The sequence below is a fragment of the Ursus maritimus genome, unplaced genomic scaffold (genome assembly GCF_017311325.1).
Source record: "Ursus maritimus isolate PB19 unplaced genomic scaffold, ASM1731132v1 scaffold_2, whole genome shotgun sequence".
Lineage (NCBI taxonomy): Eukaryota > Metazoa > Chordata > Mammalia > Carnivora > Ursidae > Ursus > Ursus maritimus.
Genome location: NW_024424452.1, coordinates 32,002,737 through 32,025,292, shown reverse-complemented (window position 1 = coordinate 32,025,292; position 22,556 = coordinate 32,002,737). Strand labels below are relative to the sequence as shown.

Here is a 22,556-nt window from a genome sequence, read left to right as displayed (position 1 = left end):
TACCATTTTAAAGTGAAGAGTTCAGTGGCATTAAACACATTCACTGTGTTGTACAGCCATCACCCCTGTCTAGTTCCAGAATGTTGTCATCAACCCAAATGGAAACCCCATTTCTACTACTACTCCCCCATGTCTTCCACCCCCAGCCCCTGGCAACCACTAATCTACTTTCTGGCTCCATGGATTTACCTATTCTAGACCCACACAGTATATGGTCTTTTGTTTTCAGGGTTCATGTGCCAGTGCTCCATTCCTGCGTATGACTGAATAATACTCCACCGAACGGACGTACCGCAGTGTGTCCATCCATTTGTCCACTGACGGATATTTGGCTTGTTTCCACTTTGGGGCCACCGTAAGTAGTGCTGCTATGAGCATTCATATACAAGTTTTTGTTTTGAACAGCTGCTTTCAGTTTTTTTAGATATCTACCTAGGAGTGTAATTGCTGGGTCATATGGTGTGACTCATGTTTAACTTCTTGAGGAACTGCCAGACTGTTTCCCACAGTGACCGATTTTTACATTCCCACCAGCAGGGTGTGAGGGTTCCAATGTCTCCACATCCTTGTCGACACTTACTATTTTCCATGTGTTATGACGGCTGCCCCAGGGAGTGTGAGGTGGTGTCTCGGGGGGTTTTGATCGGCATTTCCCTAATGACCGATGATGATGAGCATCTTTTTATATGCTTCTTGGCCATCTGTATGTCTTCCTTGCAGAAAGGTCCATTCAAGTTCTTTGCCCATTTTTGAATCGGGTTGTTTGTCTTTTGGTTGTTGAGGTGTAAGAATTCTTTATATATTCTGGGTCCTAGACTCTTTTCTGATACATGATCTGCAAATGTTTTCTCCCATTCTGTGGATTGTCTTCTCACTCTCTTGATGATGTCCTTTGATGCGCAAATGAGCTTTTGATTTTGGTGAATTCCAATTTATCTGCTTTGGTGTTATATTTAAGAAGCTATTCCCAAATCCTAAGTCATGAAGATTTACCTCTGTGTTTCCTTCTAAGAGTTTTATGGTTTTAGGTTTTATATTTAGGTCTTTGATCCATTATGAGTTAATTTTTGTATACAGTGTGAGGTAAGGGCCCAGCTTCATTCTTTTACACGTGGATGTGTGGTAGACACGTTAATTGTTCAGTTCACAAATGAGAACACAGAGACTGAGAGGGGTAAGTGACTTGTCCAATGTCACACGACCATTGGGAGGTGGATCTGGAATTCACTACCAAGTCCCCGGCCAGTCCCCCTTCCCTCATACCCAAATGCCTTCCATGATATCACTGTACTATTTCATGAGCAGGGAGTTTGGAAAGCACAGATCTAAGAAATACAGCACACACATTCTAGTCTGGCTCCAGGCAAATTCATCCCCCTCTCTGGACCTCAGTTTCCTCCTCTGTACAATGGGTGGCCGATCTCTAAGGGCCTTTCCTGCTCAGACAGCTGGCGCCCTGAGAGCTTCATGCTCCATTGCACTCATTTCCCTTCTCAGAGATGCTTTTCTGGAAGGAGCTCCATCCTGGGTTGCAGCCAGCCCCTGGAAAACATTCTCGGCATCCCCTGCAAGACACCTGCGGCCCCAAACAGCCCCATAGGAGAACCGTGAGACTATGAAAAATGCAAGGGGAGCTAATGTGAGAAAGGCCTTGCCAGCGTGCTGACGGTTTTCTTCACAAGTGTCACAGTGAAGCTACTTGAGAATCAGCTTGCAAAGCACCTGGCTGTTAATATCCCTCTCGCACCCCTTCTTAACCAGAAACAACGCAGCTCCTCCTGAATACCCAGTACCAGGGCCTAACCCCCAGTGGGTTCTGTGCATGTTTGTTTCCCCTGATCATCTTGGACCAGGGCTTGGAAAACTTCTTCTAAAAAGGCCCCAGTGGTAAATATTTTTGACTTTGCAAGCTGTACAGTCTCTGCCACAATTACTCAGCTCTGCCATGGTAGCACAAAGACGGCCACAGACAATGCATAGGTGAGGGGGTATCGCTGTGTGCCAATAAAACTTTATTTATGCACAGTGAGATTTGAATTTTGTTGTCATTGTCATGTGAAAGAAAATATAATTTTTTTTCTACCATTTAAAATATAAAACCCACTTTATATCATAGATTGCAGGTCATATAAAACCGATGGTGGGATGCATTTGGCTTAAAATTTGCTTTTTTTTTTCATTTTAAATATTTTTTTCTTGGTATAGGAGCAATATATATTTGTTATAGAAAATTAGAAGTTAGTGATATGTAAATAAAGTAAAATTAGAATCACCTATAATTTTAACATACAGCTATAACTATACTAATGAGCATTCATTTTTTTCTGTCTCTCTCGATCTGTATTGGTGCTGTCCAATGTGATAGCCACTAGCTACATAGGACGTTTTGACCTGAACCAAAAATTAGATAAAATTTAAATTTCTGTCTCTCAGTGGACTAGCACATTTGAAATCTTCAAGACCTGTGTATGGCCAGTGGCTACCATCTTGGACAGCACTGATACGGAACATTTCTGCCATCACAGAAAGTTCCGTTGGACAGCACTGATCTATCCAGGTCTATTTATATAAATTTAACAAATACAGGACAATACCAGATAAACTTTTTTGGTGAATATCTTTGTTCACTTAGTATTTTGAGATGACATTTTCATACCATTCAGTATTCAACAGACTTCCCTTTAGGGTCTCTCTGGTTGTACGTATGTTTCCAGTTTTTTGCTACAGTAAATAAAATGACACTAAACCACTTTATTACTAAACCTTTGCACCATTCGTTGTTCCGGAAAATGTTTTTAATAGGAATATCCAGTTTCTCTCCAGTAAGGCTCTAATCATTATACTCCCATCAGCAATTCATAGAATTGTCCACTTCCTTGAAACCCCCACAAGTAATAGTAGTTATAATAATAAAAATTAGGCCATTTTTGGTAGATGAAACTTTTCCGTCTCTTTAACCTGCCTTTCTTTGACAAACTTTATTTCCTCCTATGTTTATTGACCATTTATGTCTTTGGGCGGGTTTTGGGCAGTAAAGAGGATTATCTGCATGGCTTAGATTTTAAGGAAAAATTGCTTGATTTATAACCCAGGCCTCATGAAGTTCTGCAAACAAGGTGGCAGGATTAACATACCAAAAAAGATTTGGCAAAGCTCTCTCAATTTCAGTAGAACCTTAGATCCGTTATATTTTCTGTCTTTTCCTTTGAATGATTCTTATTTATTGTTTCTTTTTGGTCTCTATCATCATAGACCACACTAGAGGGCAGGTAGTTTTTTTGGGGTGGTTTTTTTTTATTTGCTTATTTGTTTGTTCTTTATTTGTCTTAATTCCTTAATTTCTAGGAAGACAGTCCTTGCCTAACCAGAGATAGGGCAACCTGGATTCCTGGAAAGCAGGAAGGAGGGATCTCAGGTTCCTGCAAGATACCAGCAGACTGAAGAAATAATGATTGATTAGGATGAATAGGGAAAACCAAGCTGTGTTCTTTCGTGGCCTTTTAGGGTCTGGGATTTCCATTCATTATGAGCTCTTGGTGATCACATGTTGTTCTGATGGGCCATTTCTGTGTCTTTTACTCTACCACTGAATGAATACATCCTCCTTTCAAATACCTGTAGAAAGCTACTGGGCTAAGAGTCATTCACCCTTTAATATCAACTAGCATTCATACTGCATTTTAATTTTTATTAAATCATCTTCACATCTACAACCTCATTTACACCCATGAAGGAGATACTATCACTATTGTCTTCATTTGCTGTTAAGGAAACTGAGGATTGGGTGTAGTGCAGTGAGGATAGGTGCAGTGATCTGCCCTACATCATGCAGACGGATCTATGTCCAGTGCTCTTTGCATTGCCTCTAGGGTGCACAAGCCATTTCTCTTGCGGAGCTGGTGGGGCAGGAGGTGTTAAGTGAATGGCAGCTGGGAGGGTTGAGCGAGAGGGCCCTGAACGCCCGCCCCAGGGAGCGGAGAGAGGCAGAGCATCATACGGACTCCGACTGCACATCTAGGGTTCCGGAGCCAGGGCGCCGGGTGCAGGCGGGGCAGCTACACTCACCCGCAGCCCCCAGGACCCAGGAAAAAGGACAGGAGGTAATTAAGGTCTGGTGAAACCAACCTATAGAGACGCCCCCTTTTAGAGACGCGCTCTCCACCCCCCATCAGATAGGTTCCCCTCCGTCCTGACGAGGGTCCTCAGCCTCCTACTCCATAGCCCCAACCCTCGCTCCCGGCCCTCGCGGTCCCTCCTCCAGGCCCCCGGCTCCGCCGCCCCCGGAGGCCGGACTTTGCCCCCGCCCTGCCTTCCCCCTCCCCCCCGGGGGCGGTGGCCCGTGGCGGGCACACTCATTGGCTGCGGCGCGAGCGAGGGCCGGGGCTGGCAGCGCTGATTGGCCAGCGCAGCTCGGCGGAGCCAGGAAACCCCGCGAGTCGCTGGGGGAAGTGGGGCAGAGACTGGACGCACCCGGAGCTCAGAGCGCAGGAACCTCAAGTCGGAGCCCGGCAGATTGGAGTCCGCAGACCGGAGCCCGGGCCTGGAGGTAAGGGCCCGGCGCCGGGTCGCGTGGGGGCGGGCCCGTCCACGCGAGATGGAGTCCTTTGGCCATGCACCCAGGGAGCAAAAAACGGGGCGTCTTCCCCCAGAATCGGGGCCCTCATCCTCTCGAGACGCGGGTCCCCTCCCCCAAAAAGAGAGGGTCTCTCACCTCCCAGAGAGCAAAATACCCTCTTTTTCCCATCAGAAATGGGCTCTTCCTCCTAGCCCCAGGCCCTAGAGATAGGATTCCCCTCCCTAATTTATCCCTTGAAATGGAATGTACCCTCCCAAAGTGTGGTCCAACCTCCGCACGTATCTAGGGCCCCCCGGATCTCTTCAGAGACCAATGCACCTCCCGGCCTTCCTGAGAAACTAAGTTTGGATCTCTTCTCCCACCCTCACTTCAGAGTGATGAGGGTCTTAGATAGGTCATAGATAACAGTATCCTCCCTCCAAAGAAAATGAGATCTCCCAGATATCCTAGGAAATAAGCCCCTCCTTAAGACAGGGAAATCTCAGGGCAGAGACTCAGCATGTCCCCCTCAAACCCAATAGGGACCTCCCTGCCTACCCCACCTCAGCAACTGGACTCTGGGATTTGCCTTCAGATATGAATGATTCCCTTCCCCTCCCCACCCCACCCAAGACCCCCTTTCCACCCCTTACAGAGACATGGTTGCCTCAGACACCACCACATTATGGGGCTTTCATACTCAGTGATAGGACAAGGGTCTGGCCACCCATCTGAACCAAGTCACCCACCTCACTCCACCTCTCTCCAACCCTTTCAAGCCAACAGCCTCTCACTAACACCCTTCACCCACTCTCCCCGCCTCTCCCAAATCCCATCCTTCCCGACTCTACTCCCACACCTTACTGGTCCACCTAATTCCATCCCACCTTTCCTCTCCCACCATGGCCAGAGATCAGGCCAGAGGAGGTTTAATAAGAATGAAGCCCTTAAAGCCAGAATCCTGAGCCTAGGGAAGGACCCTTATACTGTCCTCTGAACTCTGACAGCAGAGATGGCCTCTGAGGCAGCAGGACCACCAGGGACCCCCCCCATCCCCCACACAAAGGGCTGGTGTTCAGGATATTTTTCCCGGAGGCAGTCCAACCTCTCCCCTGGCAAAGGGACTGTCAGACGCAGAGAGGGGGGGCCCAGCTTGCTCCCTGGGGCTGCCCCCTTACCCCCCAGCTCCAGTGGGCACTGCTCAGTGGAATTCCCTGGGCACTTGGCCAAAGAAGGTAGATGTTGCAGGAACCATCTGTTGGGCTGGAGACAGTGTTAGCTTTGCTGGGCTAAGGGTCAGGATGTTAATGACTTGAGGGGGGCTGGGAACAGCTCTTCCCCAGCAGGCAAGGGTGAAGGACAGGAAAGAGAAAGGCAGGGAGGTTTGCCTTGCTCTTTAGAGCTGCACCCGGGATATGGGGTATGGAGGAATGTGTGTCCTGGATGCCCGAAGAGGTCAGCCCCGGGGAGAGGTAAGTCTGGAGTTCTAGGTTTCTAGATTAAAGGGCTTCTAGAGGTCTTCTAGATTAAAGACCCTGCCCCTTCATTTGACAGTTGAGCAAACATAGGCGCAAAGAGGGGAAGACACTTGCTCAAGGTCATCCAGTCTGTGGGTAGCAAAGCTGGTCACAGTCTCTCCAGGGATTGTGGGGTGCTGGCGTCCGGGACAGGAGCTCCAGTCCTCACATTTACAGCTGGAACTGCTCGGACTGACCTCTCCACTTGTCAGGGGAGGTGCAGAGGCTCTGAGAATGTCACGCAGCTAGGAAGGGGCAGAGCTGAAACACAGCACCCCCTGAGACAGGCCACCTTGTAGAATCCACTCCTGAGAGTCTGCACTTAACTGCTCACCCCATGGGAGATTTTGCTGAGCTCACCACCAAACTGACACTTGCCAAAAGCCAAATCGACCCAGGACGGCGAACGAGATGGTTTGTAATGTGCTGGTCCCCGAGATCGCTGCAGGAGCCTCAGTTGCATAGCTGGGTTTGCTCCAGGAACTTTGGACGGGCCCCTTCCCTCCTGTCCCTGCTCAGAGCATGGCTTCTGTTCCTGAGGCACTGAATGGGGCCAGAGCTGAAACTGGCCGCCACGTTCCAGAACCACCCAGCTGGGCAACAGCGACCAGATCCCTGCAGATGGGAGCGGCTTGAGGCGGGGGCTCCCCCTGCCTCCAGCTAAAGTGTTGGCTGTCATGCTCCAATTTAGAGCAGGGAGCCAAGTCCAGGGTGCCAAGGTGAAAAGTTCAGAGCATGAGGGGGAACTGAAGTGCAGAGAGGTCAAGAGATCGGTCCCTGGACCCTTCTTATCTGGGTTTAGAGCCCAGATCTGCTACTTGGTGTGTGATCTCGAGGAGATTATTAACCTTATCCACATAAAACGAGTTAATCCTTGTAAAGTGCGTAGTTACTACAACAAGTGGGTGGAAGCAGTGGTTGTGATTTCAAGTGCAAAGTCATAAAACCCTGTGCTTGTCGGACCGCAAACCATAAAGTCAGATGGAGCCCAAGAGTCGACGGGTCGGGGAGCCTTGGGCAGATCATTGCCTCTCTGAGGCTCACTTCCCTCATCTTTGAATGGGGGGTAGGCATCAGATAAGAGACAGCCGCAGAACAGGCCTTCTTATCCTTGGCAGTGTTGACATTGGGGGCGGAATAATTCTCTGTCTCGGGGGCTGTCCTGTGCACTGAGGGTGTTGAGCTCCGTTCTGGCCCCTCTCCTTAGTAGATGCCAGTACAAGCCTCTCTAGTTATGCCAACTAAACTGTCTCTAAGCATTGGCAGACATCCCCTGGGGGCAGAATGACGCCCACCCCTCCCACTGAGAACTTTTGGCCTAACGCAGATGTCTTGCACGTCCTTGATGCTTCACATAGCACAGCATCCTCCTTCCTCGGGCTCCTTGCTCTGCCTTCTGCATGATGGAGGGGGTGGTGTCCAGCCGCTGAGCCTCTCAGCATTTACAATGATCTCAATCCTTCACATAAAACAGGACTTTGCCACCTCTAGAGTGCCTTCATGTTCATTGATCTGGGCTTCCCGTTTTAGAGATGAGCAAACTAAGGCTCACAGAGGTTAAATGGCTTGCCTAAAGGCATTACCCCTTCCCCGCTAGAGGTCAAAGAAACTTTCGTGCCAGCAACAGTTTCAGAAATAACCTGGTTCTGGAGCCGTCTTCAGAAGGTCATCTAGCTCTCTCTTGCAGAGCTCACACCGCCCTCCCACCTCTAGGACTCTCCTGCAGCAGTGCTCACTCATGCATGCAGCTCTGCGAACACAGGCATGTCTGCTGCAGAACTTTGCAGCACCAGCACGGGGAGGGGCTCCATCACAGTGCGTTCACAGGGAAATGAGCAGTCTTTTTAGAAAGATGAGGGAGATGTACATTCCTCACCTGGAAAGTTCCCCAAGACATTTAGTAAAAACAATAAAGTTGCAGAATTAATATACACATTATATAAAAAAATATATATGTGAATGCATATGAGAATGATTAGTCAAGCAAGCAAGGGGCATGAAAGAGACCTATGTATGTATAAGAATATATTCATGGGGGAAGAAGAGGAGGAGGAATCCTCTAGCCAGCTTCCCGTGCATTACAAATGAGCAAAGCACAGCACACAGAGGTTGACAGACTTAGCTCTGAGTCACTTGCCAAGAGGTACGACCGTGGGATTCCAGCCCACGGGAGGAGCCTGCCGCTGTCCCCAGTGTCAGCGTGCCAGGCACAGGCGAGGTCTGAGGACCACACACTCCCGCCTGGACCCGTCCCTCTCTCTGGGGACATGAAGTGCTCATGCCAGCAGTCCCAGTGGCTGAAACTCAGGCCTCTGCCCTTCCTGAGAGTTTGGGAGCCATGAGAGAGGAATCCTGAGGCTTCCCCATCTCGGGCTGAACTTCTGCCCTGGCCTTAGGGAACTCCTTAAGAATTCTAGTGGGGGGGCGCCTGGGTGGCACAGCGGTTAAGCGTCTGCCTTTGGCTCAGGGCGTGATCCCGGCGATCTGGGATCGAGCCCCACATCAGGCTCTTTTGCTATGAGCCTGCTTCTTCCTCTCCCACTCCCCCTGCTTGTGTTCCCTCTCTTGCTGGCTGTCTCTCTCTCTGTCAAATAAATAAATAAAATCTTTAAAAAAAAAAAAAAGAATTCTAGTGGGGTCTGGGGTGCCTGTGTGGCTCAGTCATTGGGCGTCTGCCTTCGGCTCAGGGTGTGATCCCAGGGTCCTGGGATGGAGCCCCACATCGCGCTTCCTGCTCGGCTGGGAGCCTGCTTCTTCCTCTCCCACTCTCCTCGCTTGTGTTCCTCTCTCGCTGGCTGTCTCTCTCTCTCTGTCAAATAAATAAAGAAAATCTTAAAAAAAAAAAAAAAAGAATTCCAGTGGGCTCTAGGGCAGAGTGCCTACAGCTGAATTGGGCTCCTACCAGCATGATGGCCTCATGCCATGACCACTATACCTCTCAGCATCTCATTTCCCCGTCTTTGGCAAGGGGTTCATAGTGGAAAGCAAAAAGAAAAGTAGTGGGAAGAGGGGCAGTAATAGGACCTGCTCATTACTGAGCAGGGTATGAGAGGATTAACCAAAACTGTGTTCCAACACCTGGTCTTCTCTGCTGCTATGAACACATATGTGCAAGTTTTGGTTTAAAGACAATTTTAGTTTCCATTTTTTTGACTATATGCCCAGGCGTGAACCACTAGGTCACGTGATCAGTCACATGGTAATTCTTTGTTTAACCTTTTGAGGAACTGCCAAACGACACCATTTTACATTCCCACCAGCAGCATGCCAAGGTTCCAATTTTTCCACATCCTTACCAATGCTTGTTATTTTCCAATTATCATTATTATTACTATTACCGCCATTCCAGCAGGTGTGAAGTGGTATCTCATTGTGGTTTTGATTTGCAGTTCCCTAGTGACTAGTGATGTTGAGCGTCTTCTCGTGTGCTTGTTGGCTTTTTATATATTTTCTTTGGAGAAACATCTGTTTAAGTCCCTTATTCATTTTTGAGTTGGGTTGACTTTTTGTGGTTGAGGTTTTTTTTTTAATATTCTATTTATTTATTTAGAGAGAGGGAGAGCACAAGTCGGGGCAGAGGGAGAAGGAGAGAATCCCAAGTAGCCTCGGCCTTCAGCGCCGAGCCCTATGTGAGCTCGATCCCACAACCCCAAGATCGTGACCTGAGCCGAAATCAAGAGTCGGACGCTCAACTGACTGAGCCACCCAGCTCTCCTTATGGTTGAGTTTTAAGAGCTCCTTATATACGTAAATGTATGTTTATGTTGCCATTTCCTCTTGCATGTAAACATATGCTCAGCTCCTGTGGGTCAGGTAGTCTTGTGACCTTGGGATATCAAGGTGACTACAACACAGTTACTGCCCACAAGGGGCCTCCAGTCTAGAGCAAAGTTTCTCAACCTCAGCACTATTGACTTTGGGGGCTGTCCTGTGCATGGTAGGATGTTTAGCATCATCCCTGGCCCCTACCCCACTAAAGGCCAGTAGCACACTTTCTCTCATGTTGGAACAACCAAAAACGTCTCCAGACATCACCCACTGTCCCATGGGGGCAAACGTTTCTGGTAGAGAATCACCGGTTTAGAGGCTAAAACAGATGTGTATATTTACAATTCTGGTCAAATCTCTTGTGCCTAAAAGGGTTCATGGTGGACATTCAGGACGTACTTGTTGGATGGTGGGTGGGTGAGTGGATGGGCGGATGGATAGATGGGTGGATGCATGGACACAACCACTTCAGTGGTTAGATAAATTGATGGATGAGTGTGTGAATGGATGGATGAATAGATTAATGCAATTTATAAAGCCCAGACATGCACCTGAAATTCTACTATGGGAAAACAAAACACTGTTCTTCAAACTAGAATATTCTACCCTTTCTCTTCCCCTAGCACGGTGGTTCTCACGCTTGAGCATAAGAAGCCCTGGAGGGCTTGTTAATACACAGACTGGTGGGCCGCACCACCAGACTTGGTGATTCAGTGGTCGCTGGCCTGGCAGAATGCTCCCAACCTTGTTTCCATGTTCTTTGAGAACCCTGCACCAGAATCCCCCACCTTGCCAACCTGTCCTTTCTCAGAGGTCTACAGGCTTAACTACCAACACCTCCCATTTAGGGGCTCATATTTATTGCCTTGGACTATTGGCAGCATGCTGGAAATCTGTTCCTTGGCCACACTGAGAATTTCTTCAAAGCTGGGACCCACTGTGTCCTAGCATCTTACTTCTGGAAACGTGGTACAGTGCCCAGCAGCATCGCAGCATCTGGATACTCATTAGAAATGCAGACTATTGGGGGCGCCTGGGTGGTTCAGTCTGTTAGGCCGCTGACTCTTGGTTTAAGCTCAGGTCGTGACCTTGGGGTCATGGGATTAAGCTCTGAGTGGGGAGTCTGCTTGAGATACTCTGTCCCTCTGCCTCTCTCCCTGCTCTCTCTCTCTAAAATGCATAAATCTTTTAAAAGAAAAGAAAAGAATACAAATCTATATTTTAACAATATCCCAGGTTGGCGGTGGGAGGTGGGATTCGTGGTCACATTCAACTTTGGAGACCTTGTCCTAGGACATCTCTGTCACCCTCACAACTCAGAGCTAGGGCCCTCTTAGCTTTGCCAATGAGTTACATTGACAGCATTTGTTACAGTGTAAATGGTGTCTGGGTTGGAACGTCACTTGGGCATTACTGGTCGTTCCTATCTTTGCCTTTTGTATTTTATCTCTTGGAATGTCTGAACTGAGGCCTTGACCCGTGGAAAAACAGAGGCCCAGAGGGGCAGTGCCTTGCTCAAGGTCACAAGATGACCATGAAGCAGAACAGAGATTGTCGTCCACTCCCTCAAGGGGCGCAGGACCCAGAGGGGCTGAACTGCCGCGGTGGTGACACATGACAGCCTGGTGTGGGAGGGTGGCATTCGGAAGCTGCTGGGCTTGCTCTTCCGAAGCGGAAAAATGGGAGATTACTTAAAAGTAGGCCAAGAGCCTGGGTGGCTCAGTTGGTTAAGTGTCTGCCTTCAGCTCAGGTCATGATCTTGGGGTCCTGGGATCGAGCCCCCACATTGGGCTCCTTGCTCAGCGGGGAGTCTGCTTCTCCCTCTGCCCCTCCCCCTGCTTGTGTGCTCTCTCCTTCTCTCAAATAAAATCTTAAAAAAAAAAAAGTAGGCCAAGAACCAGAAGTTGGGTGGTATGCTTTCATTTACTCACAGGTATTTATTGTGTACTCAGCAGGTGCCAACGCTGCATCATGTGTAGGATGTTGAGCGAAGAGAATAAGGTCTCGCCCTTAGTGGCTTCTGTCTAGGTGAGCAGTCTCATCACCCGACGTTCATTCATTCATTACTGTGTCCGCGTGTTGCACAACGTCCATGTGTCATGTAAAGTACTAGGGGTGTGTTTGCGTGACGAGGGAGAGATAGCAACCCAGCCGCTTCACCAGAGGATCTTCTAGGCTAGCTGTGGGGAGACAGACCAGAACAGCTGCCGTTCGGCGAGATGTGTCCTGGGTAGCCTGGGAGTACGTAGAGGTTGGAACTCAGAGAAACCCCGGGGATGCTGGGGAAGAAAGTGTGGGAGGAAAAGGCAGGAAAGATGTTCTTCACAAAGAGAACATGAACGGAGGCTCAAAAACTTCATGGAAAACTTAAAATCTTCAGGGGCGCCAGGTGGCTCACTCGGTTAAGTGTCTTGTCTGCCTTCAGCTCGGTTCATGATCCCAGGGTCCTGGGATCAAGCCCCACACCAGGTTCTCCACTTAGTGGGGAGCCTGCTACTCCCTCTCCCTTTGCCTGTCGCTCTCCCTGCTTGTACTTTCTCTCTCTGTTTCAAGTAAATAAATAAAATCTTTAAAAAAGAAAAAAATCTTCAGATTAAAAAAAGGGTAAAATCATGAACCCCACAAAAAGAGACATTTGTTTAAGATTGTATTAAGCTCACTCAATGAGGGGATTGGGCAGATGTTAGAACCAATTCAAAGGCAAAGTCAATTAAAGCATCGTGTATGGAGGGAAGGAATGTTGAAATGAATTGCAAATGGAAGGAGAAAATGATTGGACGAGACAGAATTTGCTTGTCTATCAGTTTCCTACAACTTACAAAGGATTGGAAAAAAATAGCTCAAAAGTAATGAACAGGGCTAGAATCAGATAACCTGAAAGTTTGTACTGTATTCAGATAATGCATAATATTCTATTGAGACACAATTTTTTACCCTATAAAACCAATGTTGAGAGGATGTTGGAGGCCTTCAGTGGAGCTCAGGGTGTATCAATGAGGAAAGGGAAAGCTGCAGGAGGGCCATATGGATATCCAGGTGACCCATGATAATGCGTGGACTTGACGCAGAGACCCATAGGGAACCATGGAAGGGTTTTAAGCAAGGAGGTGACCTGATTTGATTGGCAGTGGAGAAAGATCCTTCTGGATGCTGGGTGGAGAGCAGACTCCAACTATAGGTGGATCAGAGAGGCACGATAGAAGATGAGATGACAGAGACATCACCTAGAGTAAGGCTTGGCAAATTTCTTCTGTAAAGGGGCAGATAGTAAATACTTGAGACTTTGGGGGCCATATGGTTAACAATCACAACTACTCACCTGTACCACGACAGCAGCCAGAGACAATGTAATGAATGGGCAAGTCTATATTCTAATAAAGCTATATTTACATAAATGGGCTGGTGGACCGGATGTCTTCCCCCACCCCTGCCCTCCACCATAGTTTGTCAGTCTCTGACGTAGAGTGGTAGTAGAGTGGCTAGCGCTGTCCATGGATTTGACAGGTCTACTGTATCCCCTCCTCCGTCTAGATCTCTAGAACCCATTGGTAGCTCTACTGGGGGAAGCCTAGGGACACCTTCTCCCATCTGCCTTTGAGCACGAGTTCCCTGAGGAAACAAGACAACCCTTGGGGCAGATCGCTGGCCTTTCAGCAAAAGCTTTTAGGACCTCAGAACTCTTCTGGGGACGGGATTGGCCAAACAGCCTCTTACAAGCAGCCAAAAGAGCAAGCCACCTCGGGAGGGCTGTTCCTGTGTGGGAACAGAGCCTGCCTCCCCTCTCCTTGCCCAGAGCTGTAAATAGCTCTCTGCTGGCTTTGCAGGCTGAGCGCCCTTCTGGGGACAGGCTGGAAATGAGCACACCAAGGCAAGGAGCACTTGTGCAAATTACTGCCTTCATGTGGGTTTGCGAGCCTGGCATCCTGCCCCAGCCCTGAGTGCACAGTCCTCTCGGGCCGAAAGCAGAGCTCACACAAGAGCAGCACATACAAAGACATGGACATTCTGCCCTGGGGACAGGGTGCAGGAGGGATTCAGAGCTAGGCTGTCAGAGTAACCATAACCTACAGGGAAAAGAGGAGACCTTCAGGAGACCCTGGATTCTGCCAACCCTAATGACAGTGACCCATAAGTGGTGGCTGCTCATATTTGCCCAGGATTCAGTGGGTGCTAGGGCTATGGCGAGGGCTGTCCTAAGGGGTTTACGCATATTTGCTCACGTCCCTGGAGGAAAGACTGGTCAGATTGCAGAGGTGGGAGTGCAGGCCCAGAGAGGATGGCAGACTCGCCCCGGCTTTCAGAGTAATAGCAACATGTCCACAGAGAAACCCAGGTGTACAGATCCCGAGGCCCCAGGCCTAACCCTGAGCCACACAGATGCCACTGCATGCATCGTCCCCACCCCCCACCCCGTCTGACCTCCATTTCCTAATCAGTCAACAGGAGTAATAACATTTTAGCCCTTGACCAGCTGCTGCAGCAAATGAGAAAACAGAATTAAAAAGCCAGAATTGCTGAATAAGACCGGCAGTAGGCAGAAGAAAGTCCAGAGTGCTTCCTTCAGCGGCCACCTCCCACAGACAACTCAGATTATTTGTAGTCATCAATCCCAGTCGGCCGTGTGCTCCCCGCCTCAAGGGCGTGCCATGAGTGTGGGTTGGGTTCTGTTTCTTCGATGCTCCTTTCCCTGTGAGGGGTCAAGGGAAAGGTCACTTGACTTGGAAAGCCACTGTGTTGCCAACTCACTGAAGGCCCTGGAGATGGTGACTTCTGGACCTCAGTTTCCTGATCTGTAAAATGGCAACAAGGATACCATGTCTTGGAACAACATAGTGGTGGTTACCGGGTAGGATGTTCAGGGCGAACATGGTTGAATGCTTTCTACCTGCCAGACACCAGGCTCTTTTGGATGATCTCATTTAATGCTCTCGGTACCCAGATGGGAAGTTCCTCTTTTGTGGATGAAGGTAGCGTCAGAAAGTTTTAAACCCCTTGGCTTAAGGTCAGAGGTAGGAAGAGCAGAAACTGGACTTGATCCGAGACCTGCCTGGCTCCAAAACCCATCTTCAAATGTGTGACCTCCAGGGGCCAGAGAGTCATAATCCTGCTCCTTTCCTTCCCATGCTTTTATCCGCCCAGTCTGTCTGTACTTACTCTGTTTTTAAGTGGTCATTTATTTTCTGAATAAGCAGAGTATGCTGGTAAAATACCCAAACAGTACAACTCAGTTTACAAAGAAGAGTAAATTTCCCTCCTTATGCACATCTCTTGGGCCTCTTCCTTTCCCTAGAGGCAGCTCCAATATTTTAAAAGGGGTCACTGTTTTGCACTTTGTTCTTTTTGTTTTGTTTTTTTTAGGGGAGGAGGGGCAGAGGGAGAGAGAGAATCTTAAGCACACTCCCCGCTGAGCCAGAGCCCAACTCAGGGCTCCATCCCAGGACTCTGAGGTCACGACCTGAGCCGAAATCAAGAGTCGGATGCTTGACTGACTGAGCCACCTAGGCACCCCTCACGCTTTGTTTTTTATCCTTAATATATTGCAGGGGGCTCTTCTTACCCTTTTCATGGCTCTAGAGCCTTCTGTGGTATCGGGCACGTATCGCACCAGCCCCTGTCGATGGCTCCGGATTGCTCCCCGTATCTTGCCGTCCCAGAGGAGGCAGCAACAGACAGCGATGCACATAGTCATTCACGCATGTGCAAATACTTCCAGAGGTTAAATTCCTAGAAGTGGAATTGCTACATCAAAAGCTATGTGTNNAGGGAATTTTTTTCCCCCAAATCCTTTCTGGAACCTTTTTCTTATTAAATATAGCATGCATATGGAAACATACACAAAACAAAAAAGAACAGCTCAGTCTTCTTTCACGGAACTAGCGGTCCTATAAGCACAACCAAGTCAGCGAGTAGACGACCCACTGGGAGCCGGAAATAGCCGGCTCCTCGGGCCCTTCTTAACCGTGATCCCAGCCCCACAGAAGCCCTTCTGGTCTCTCCCAGAGGCCATCCTTGCTCTGGCTCTTGTACTACCTAAGGATGCATCCTTCATGACAGATTAGTTTTGCCTGCTTTTTTCCATTGTGTCTAGTGTCTTCTGCATGCCCTGACATCTGAGATTGATTACTGCTGTGCCCTGTAGCTTCGTCTGTTCGTTTTCATCGTGGACCGGTAGTCCAGCGTGTGCGCGGGCCATCATTTCTTTATCTGCCCCACTGCTGGGGGACATTTGCATTGTTTGCAGTTTGAGGTCTGTCTTCGTCTGCCCAGGAGTCATAACAAAATACATAGTTCAGGAAGCCGAAGGTCTGAGATCAGGGTGCCAGCATGGTTAAGTTCTGGCAAGGGCTCTCATCCTGGCTTGCACTGGTCGCCTTCTCGCTCTGTCCCCACATGGCAGAGACAGTGCTCCAGTGTCTCTTCTTCTTATGAGGACACTTATCCCACGGTGAGAGCTCCACCCTCGCCACCTCATCTACACCTTCCTCTCTCCCAAAGGCCCCATCTCCAAATACCATCACACTGAGGGTTGGGGCTTTGATGTATGAAGGAAGAAACACAATGCAGCCCCAGTAAGGCTGTAACACATTGTGCAGCCATGAGCACAAAGTGGCTGCCAGTTTCAGACTCCACCGGCCATTGTATGAGACTTCCAGTTGCTCCATATCCCATCCAGCTCCAGTACCTTGACTTGCTATTGTATTTTGTAATTTGAGCCATTCTGGTGGGTGTCTAGTGGTTTTTGAAATTTCCCTACTTACTGAAGTTGACCATCCCTTCTATGTGTTTCTTGGTCATTTGGATTTGCTCTTTTATGAAGTGCCTGTTCAGATCTCTTGTCCATGTTTCTTTTGAATGGTCTGGTTTTTCTCTTACTGCTTTGTAGGAGTCTTTGACATGCTTGATAATGATCCTTTCGGCAGTTGTATGTTTTGCAAATAGCTTCTGCCCTGTGGTGTGATCTTCATTTTCAGTGGTGACTTTCGGTGATTGGAATTTTTAATTTTTGTATGGCTCACATTATTAATCTTTTCTTTTACAGTTAATGCTTTTTGTGTCCTATTTCAGTAACCCAAGGTCATCCACAGTGCCCCCTCTTATCTCCTAAAAGCTTCCATGTTTTACCTTTCAGATCTATGTTTCCTACCGCCAGGGGTTGATTTTTATGTACTGCGTTGGGGAGGGTCACGAGAAATGTTTCTTTCCGTAGAGATAATCTAATTGACCCAGTATCACCACCACTTTGTCGTAGGTCTGTTCTTCTGTTCTCTGTTCTGTTGCATTGGTGTTTGTCTTTGCCCCCACGCCATGTCGTCCTAACCACAGTAGCCTTAGAGTATGATGGAATGTGCCAGATTGCCCTCTGAAGAGACTCACCCAGCAGTCAACACTTCTAACAATTTAATGAAAATGTATTGAGGACCCAGTGTGGTCCCAGACAGTGTAATGTTGGGGATATGATTTTAAGTATAAACACAGCTTAAAGAGTTTGTGGTCTTGTGAGCAGCCAGACATAAACCAAATAACCATAGAAACAGAGATGCCATGACAATGTGGCAGTGCCACAAAAGGGGGAGGCCTGTGACTCTAAGAGTGTGTGAAGAGGGGGATTTGATCTGGAGGGGAAAAGTCAGGGAAGGCTTCCTGGAAGAGGTGTGTCATGAGTTGTATAGGAATTAAGGAATCAGAAGCAAGGGAAAAGCATTTGGGGTTGTGGGAACAGTATCTGCAAAGGCTCTGAGGCAGAAGCCTATGTGAGACAGACACCAGATCCAAATGGGAGAACACAGAAGGAGGGGAAGGTTGTATATGTGGAAATTAGAACAGTGAGCGGGACCAGACCTCCGGGCCTTTGAACTGTGTTCAAGGGCTGGTTTTTGTACCATCATTAACAATTATCCTGAGCAAATAACAAGAGTCCCCTTGAATCATCCAGATTAAGAACCAAGAGTCCTTTCAGCACACCTAGGGTTGCTTCTTTGCAGGAAAAAATGTGCAGCAACCTCGGAGTGATGCCTCCGTTCATTTAGCCTCATCCCGCAGCACCTGGCACCGAGCGCTTGGGTTTTGCCAGCCGTGGAAGGGACAGCTCCTCCGTGCAGGTCTGCCCGGCACAGCCTTCTGCCCCCAGCCTGGCAACCAAGTCTTGCCTGCTGGGCCCTGCTGGGACGGGCCTGGGGCCAGATGCCGTGCCGTGGGCTGGAACTGTTCCTCTTACTCTTCATCGTCATCCCTGGGGAGGCGCTGCTGTCCTCACTCCACGGATGAGAAAACGGAAGCTCAGAGAGCCTAAGTCACTTGCCTAAGACCACACAGCTTCCAAGGGACAAATAGGATAGTTTCCAGCTCTCGACAAATTTAATTTCTAAGCTTGAGTGGTACTTCTGTTTTCCTTTCAAAATAAGGAGTGGGTCAGACTGATGATACAGCTTCACCTGTATTGTTACAGCCCTGTTCTGAGTCAGGATTCTGAAATGTCCCCAGGTCCGTGCCATGAGCTGCGCAGAGGAGTATCATGGCCTAAGACCCCCAATCCTGCTTTTGGCACTGCTGTTTTAATCTTGTAGCCAGCGTGAGGTTTGGGTTCTTTCTAAGTAGAGTATTGAGAAGATTTTAATCAGGATGTATGTCTGCTGGGTTTTTACAGAATTGGGAGGTGGGGAGGAGATCTATATACACCAGCACTCAAAATCTCATTAAAACGGGTCCATCCCTGTTTCGAGACTGGAGATCCAGACGCGGCCAACGAGATTGATATTGTTTTCATGAATCCAGGCATCTGTTGTGTTCCTCGGGAGTTTTCAAGGCAGGAATTTGTTGGCTAGAGGACGAAGCAGTCGGGAGCTCCAGGGAGGTTTCAGAGCCCAGAGAGATGGTACGGTCTGGAAATAAGGATTGACTTTCCCCTCTACGGTGGGATAGGTCAGGGGGTAAAAACCAAGCAGGATACAGAATTCTGCACGTCCCTACCTCTGCCGGACCCTGCTCCCTGTGTCAGCGCACCTCCGTGTCCTCAGCCTCTAGGCTGTGCTTGGCGGTCCGTGTGCTTGCTTCCAGCACCCTCTCGGGAGCCCCCTCACAACCATGACATGATTTCAGACCCATTTGACCGAACTTGCCCCTGCTCCCCAGAAACCAAGCACAGGAGCTGGAGTTTGAACGGCTTTGCCAGAACAGTTCTGTGGGTCCCCTTGGAGGGGATAACCTGCCATCGTTCCTTAAGAGGAAGAGATTTCTTCTGGGGCAACTGTGCCCTGCCCCTCCTCCCACACTTAGAGGACCTTTGTCAAGGTCTGGAGACACCTTGGGGTATCACAGCTTGTGGGGGCAGGGGGGAGGCAGCAACATCGGCACCCAGTGAGCAGAAGCCAGGGCCGACACTAACCATCCTGTGGGGCACCGTGCAGCCCACACACACGACACAGAAGGACCTGGCCCACAAAATCCATAAGTGCTGAGGTGGAGAGTTCCTGCCTAATAGCACACCTTTTCTGTACCCTTTCTATCATTTTTAGAGGCCATTTGCATTGGGGAGCACATGTCTCTGTGACTCCTTGTCCCTGGTGATTGGTTCTCACGGAGTTTCTGGGGGTTCTGCCACTAGGATGGGAGCTCTGCGTTGGAGTCAGTAGAATGCTTTAGATAACATCAGTAAGGAGGGGGCAGCTGAACCCATTGTGTTGAGCCTGTTGAGCTCAGCTTCAACTTTAAAACTCACCATTCCGGGTCCTGCATTCCAGGCCCTTCTAATAGTGCAAATTCGCCCTTGGGTGAATGGGGGAAGTGGAGAGAAATCCCCCGCAGGGGCCTAAAGCCCTGAGCACCTGCCATACCACATTCTTGCCCTTCTTCTAGGAACGAGGAATAATGAGGCTATGCTGCTCAGCGCGGTGTGCCAAAGGTCACTGTGTTCGTCCAAGGGCGCTGTCTGCACGTTTCTCTTGAGGGAAGGAGCAAGTGTGCAAGCCTCTCCTTGCCCTTCCTGTAGGGATTCCACTGCCTTGCGCAACTGGATAAACACTTTCCCCAGTACAGTTAGAGATTCACTTGGTTCAGACCTTTAAAGGAGCCAAAGGTATGTCATAGGAGGTAGGAGATGGTAACCGAATTTTCCCGGGACTGGTAATCTTTAACCTAGAGATGGTTATGAAATGAGGCATGTTCCCCTTCCAGGCGCTGGGGTTGCTGGGTAAGTCCTGCCAAGGCTCAGCTGGGGGGCTGCAGGGGCCCCCTCTGCATCCTGTCCCCAGCGTGAATGAGCAGAGCCCGCTGCAGGGCTCAGGGATGTCCGTACCTGAAGCTCGCCACCCTGGCTGTCAGGGCTCTCTATGGAGGCGATGCGGGGGCAGCGCACGGCTCTGCTTTTCACAGGGACAAAAGGGCACACGAAACCTTTTGGCTAGCCTCTGTTCCAAGCACTTTACAGGTATTATTTAACCCCCGAGGTAGGTCCTGTTCTCATGAACATTTTGAAATTCCCATCTTCAGTGATTAAGAGTTCAAGGACAGTCTGGCCCAGAGAGGCAGCCTCTTGTTGCTTGGGGCAGGTCCCCGGTCATTTGTGGAGGAAGGTCCTCTGGCTGCCCCAGGCCAGGGTGCCCGCCTCTCTTTGGGAGGGTCATTGTCGGGGCCCTCCTTCTCACAGAGGCTTACCACTCTCTTTCATCTTTCTCCAGCTCCCACTGAGCAGGGAGCCCCGTGCAGGTCTCGATCCCAGGGCCCCAAGATCATCGCCTGAACTGAAGGCAGACTCTTAACTGACTGAGCCACCCAGGTGCCCCACCTTGTACGTTTCTAAACAACAATGATTTCTGTCCTCACAAGGGTGCCAGCTAAAACTGGAAGGTAACCCCATCTCAGGGTGGCTCGGGGGTTGGGCCCAGGGTCTTCAGAGGTGGAGGCTATGGATGGTGAGGCTGGGCCACCCTGCGGGTGCCCGGTTACCTGAGGTCCGGCCACCTGGTTGGCCGATCCCCTGAGCTTATCTGGAGCTTGAGGAGAAGGGGTGAGGAGACTGCACTCTGCAGGTGTGGTGTGGCCATCCCCCAAAATCCGCGCCAGGAGAGACAAAGGTGATGTGACCACTGGGCCATGCGAGCATTTAAAGTGATGTCTAGTAAATCCCTGCAGACAGCTTGTGTGCTCCCCAAGCACCACCTAAGTCCTTGTCCTCAGGGTCCAATCCCCAGCTCAGCAGTAAAACCTCGAGCTTGTCCATTAACCTCTCTGCGCCTCACTGTAAAATGGGGGTAACCATCGTATCCACCGTGATAGTCGTGGTGGGGATTAAATGAGGTAATACATGGAGATGCTCAGAAGAGTGCCTGACACACAGAGTAATTGCTCAGTGGAAACCAGCGTTATCCTCGCCATCATTTCTTTAAGTTGAATCTATTTGCTTTACTCACTGCGCTTCGTCCCAGGCACCCATACCCGCACACTGATGCAGTTTTAGGCCCAAGGACCGGGGGTGACTCAGTGGGTGTTGGGAAGTGACGTGACTCTGAGCCTCAGTTTCTTCATCTGGAGAATGGGTGTAATGATAGAACCCACCTCACAGAATTTGTTGTGAGATTTTGGTTGTCAAGGCAGACAGACCCTCTAGAAATGGAGCCCTGTTCCTTGCCATCTAGAACCTGCGATGAGGCATCAGACAAATTGCTTGTTTTTTCTGAGCCTTGCTTTTTTTCCCCTTCATTAAAAGGAGAGTTGGACAAAATCTGATTATCCGGTTTTTAGAGTTTTATATTTGAGTTTCACAGTCGCTGCCACCACTTCGCTAAAAGAGGAGCTCGTAATTGAGTGGAATGGCCCCTTGGAATTGACCGTGACAGGTGCTCTCCGAAGGCTGAGCCACTCCTGGAGTGACTTAGAAACCTGGCCATGCACCACATCCAGGCAGGAGCTCCCAGGCAGAGAAGGAGAAGGAAAATGTGACAGACCACCACATTCTAACACCCGAGTTCCAGTTTGGGGACACAGCCTGCGCTCCCTTCTTTACCCACACGCTGTGCTTCCCCGACCACCTCCCCATTTCCGATGTATTTCACAGGGACACAAGGTCTGGCAGGCTGGGCTTTGCCCACACCGCTCGGCCAGGGATCCCAGGCGTTGAGCCTGAGCCACTGGTACTGGGGCCACCGACATCAGTCCTTGTGACCAGAGCTCTTTGTTCCCAGGCTCCTCGAGCTTTGCTAAGGGACGTCCTTTGGAAATAAGAGTGGCATGTTGGTGCCACGTGGTTTCAGGAGAAAGTTGCTGAGTGTACAAGACATCTCCCCACTTGAGCTGGCATTGGGGGGGGGGCGCTCCTCAGAGGTTTTTGCTAAAAGACCAAATGGGAAGCAGATGGTTTGTTCGCATTGGCTGCGATAAGAGGCCGGTGCCTTGCTGGAGTTTTCATTTCCTGCAGGAGTCAAAGGACAGTAGAGATTGTGCTTTCCGTCTCTGTGGAATCACCCCATAGCACCGTGCTCGTGACTCTGCAGAAAAGTGAGGCGGCCAGAAAGATATGGGTTCAAACCCCAGCTGCCACTTACTTGCTGCAAGGGTGGGGGTGAGTTTTGCCTTAACTACTCTGAGCCTCAGTTTCCCTATCTGCAAAATGGGAACGGGTCTTGCCTGCAACGGAGCGCTGCTAAGTCTCGAATGAATAGCACTCACGGTGAGCACAGGCACAAGCAGCTATCGGTGATAACCGAGTGGAGCAGTTTGCCCCG

At 49.5% G+C, this 22,556-nt stretch overlaps 1 protein-coding gene across 2 annotated transcripts in view; it reads left to right on the top strand.

Moving 5' to 3' along the window:
• The first annotated feature begins 4,431 nt into the window (after nt 1–4,431).
• ABAT (4-aminobutyrate aminotransferase) overlaps nt 4,432–22,556 on the top strand; it is an 81,979-nt gene continuing 63,854 nt past the window's right edge. For both annotated transcript variants that reach the window (XM_040635344.1, XM_008696879.2), the window contains exon 1: nt 4,432–4,546. The gene's annotated coding sequence lies outside the window, so the exon portion shown is untranslated. The remainder of the gene's footprint in view (nt 4,547–22,556) is intronic.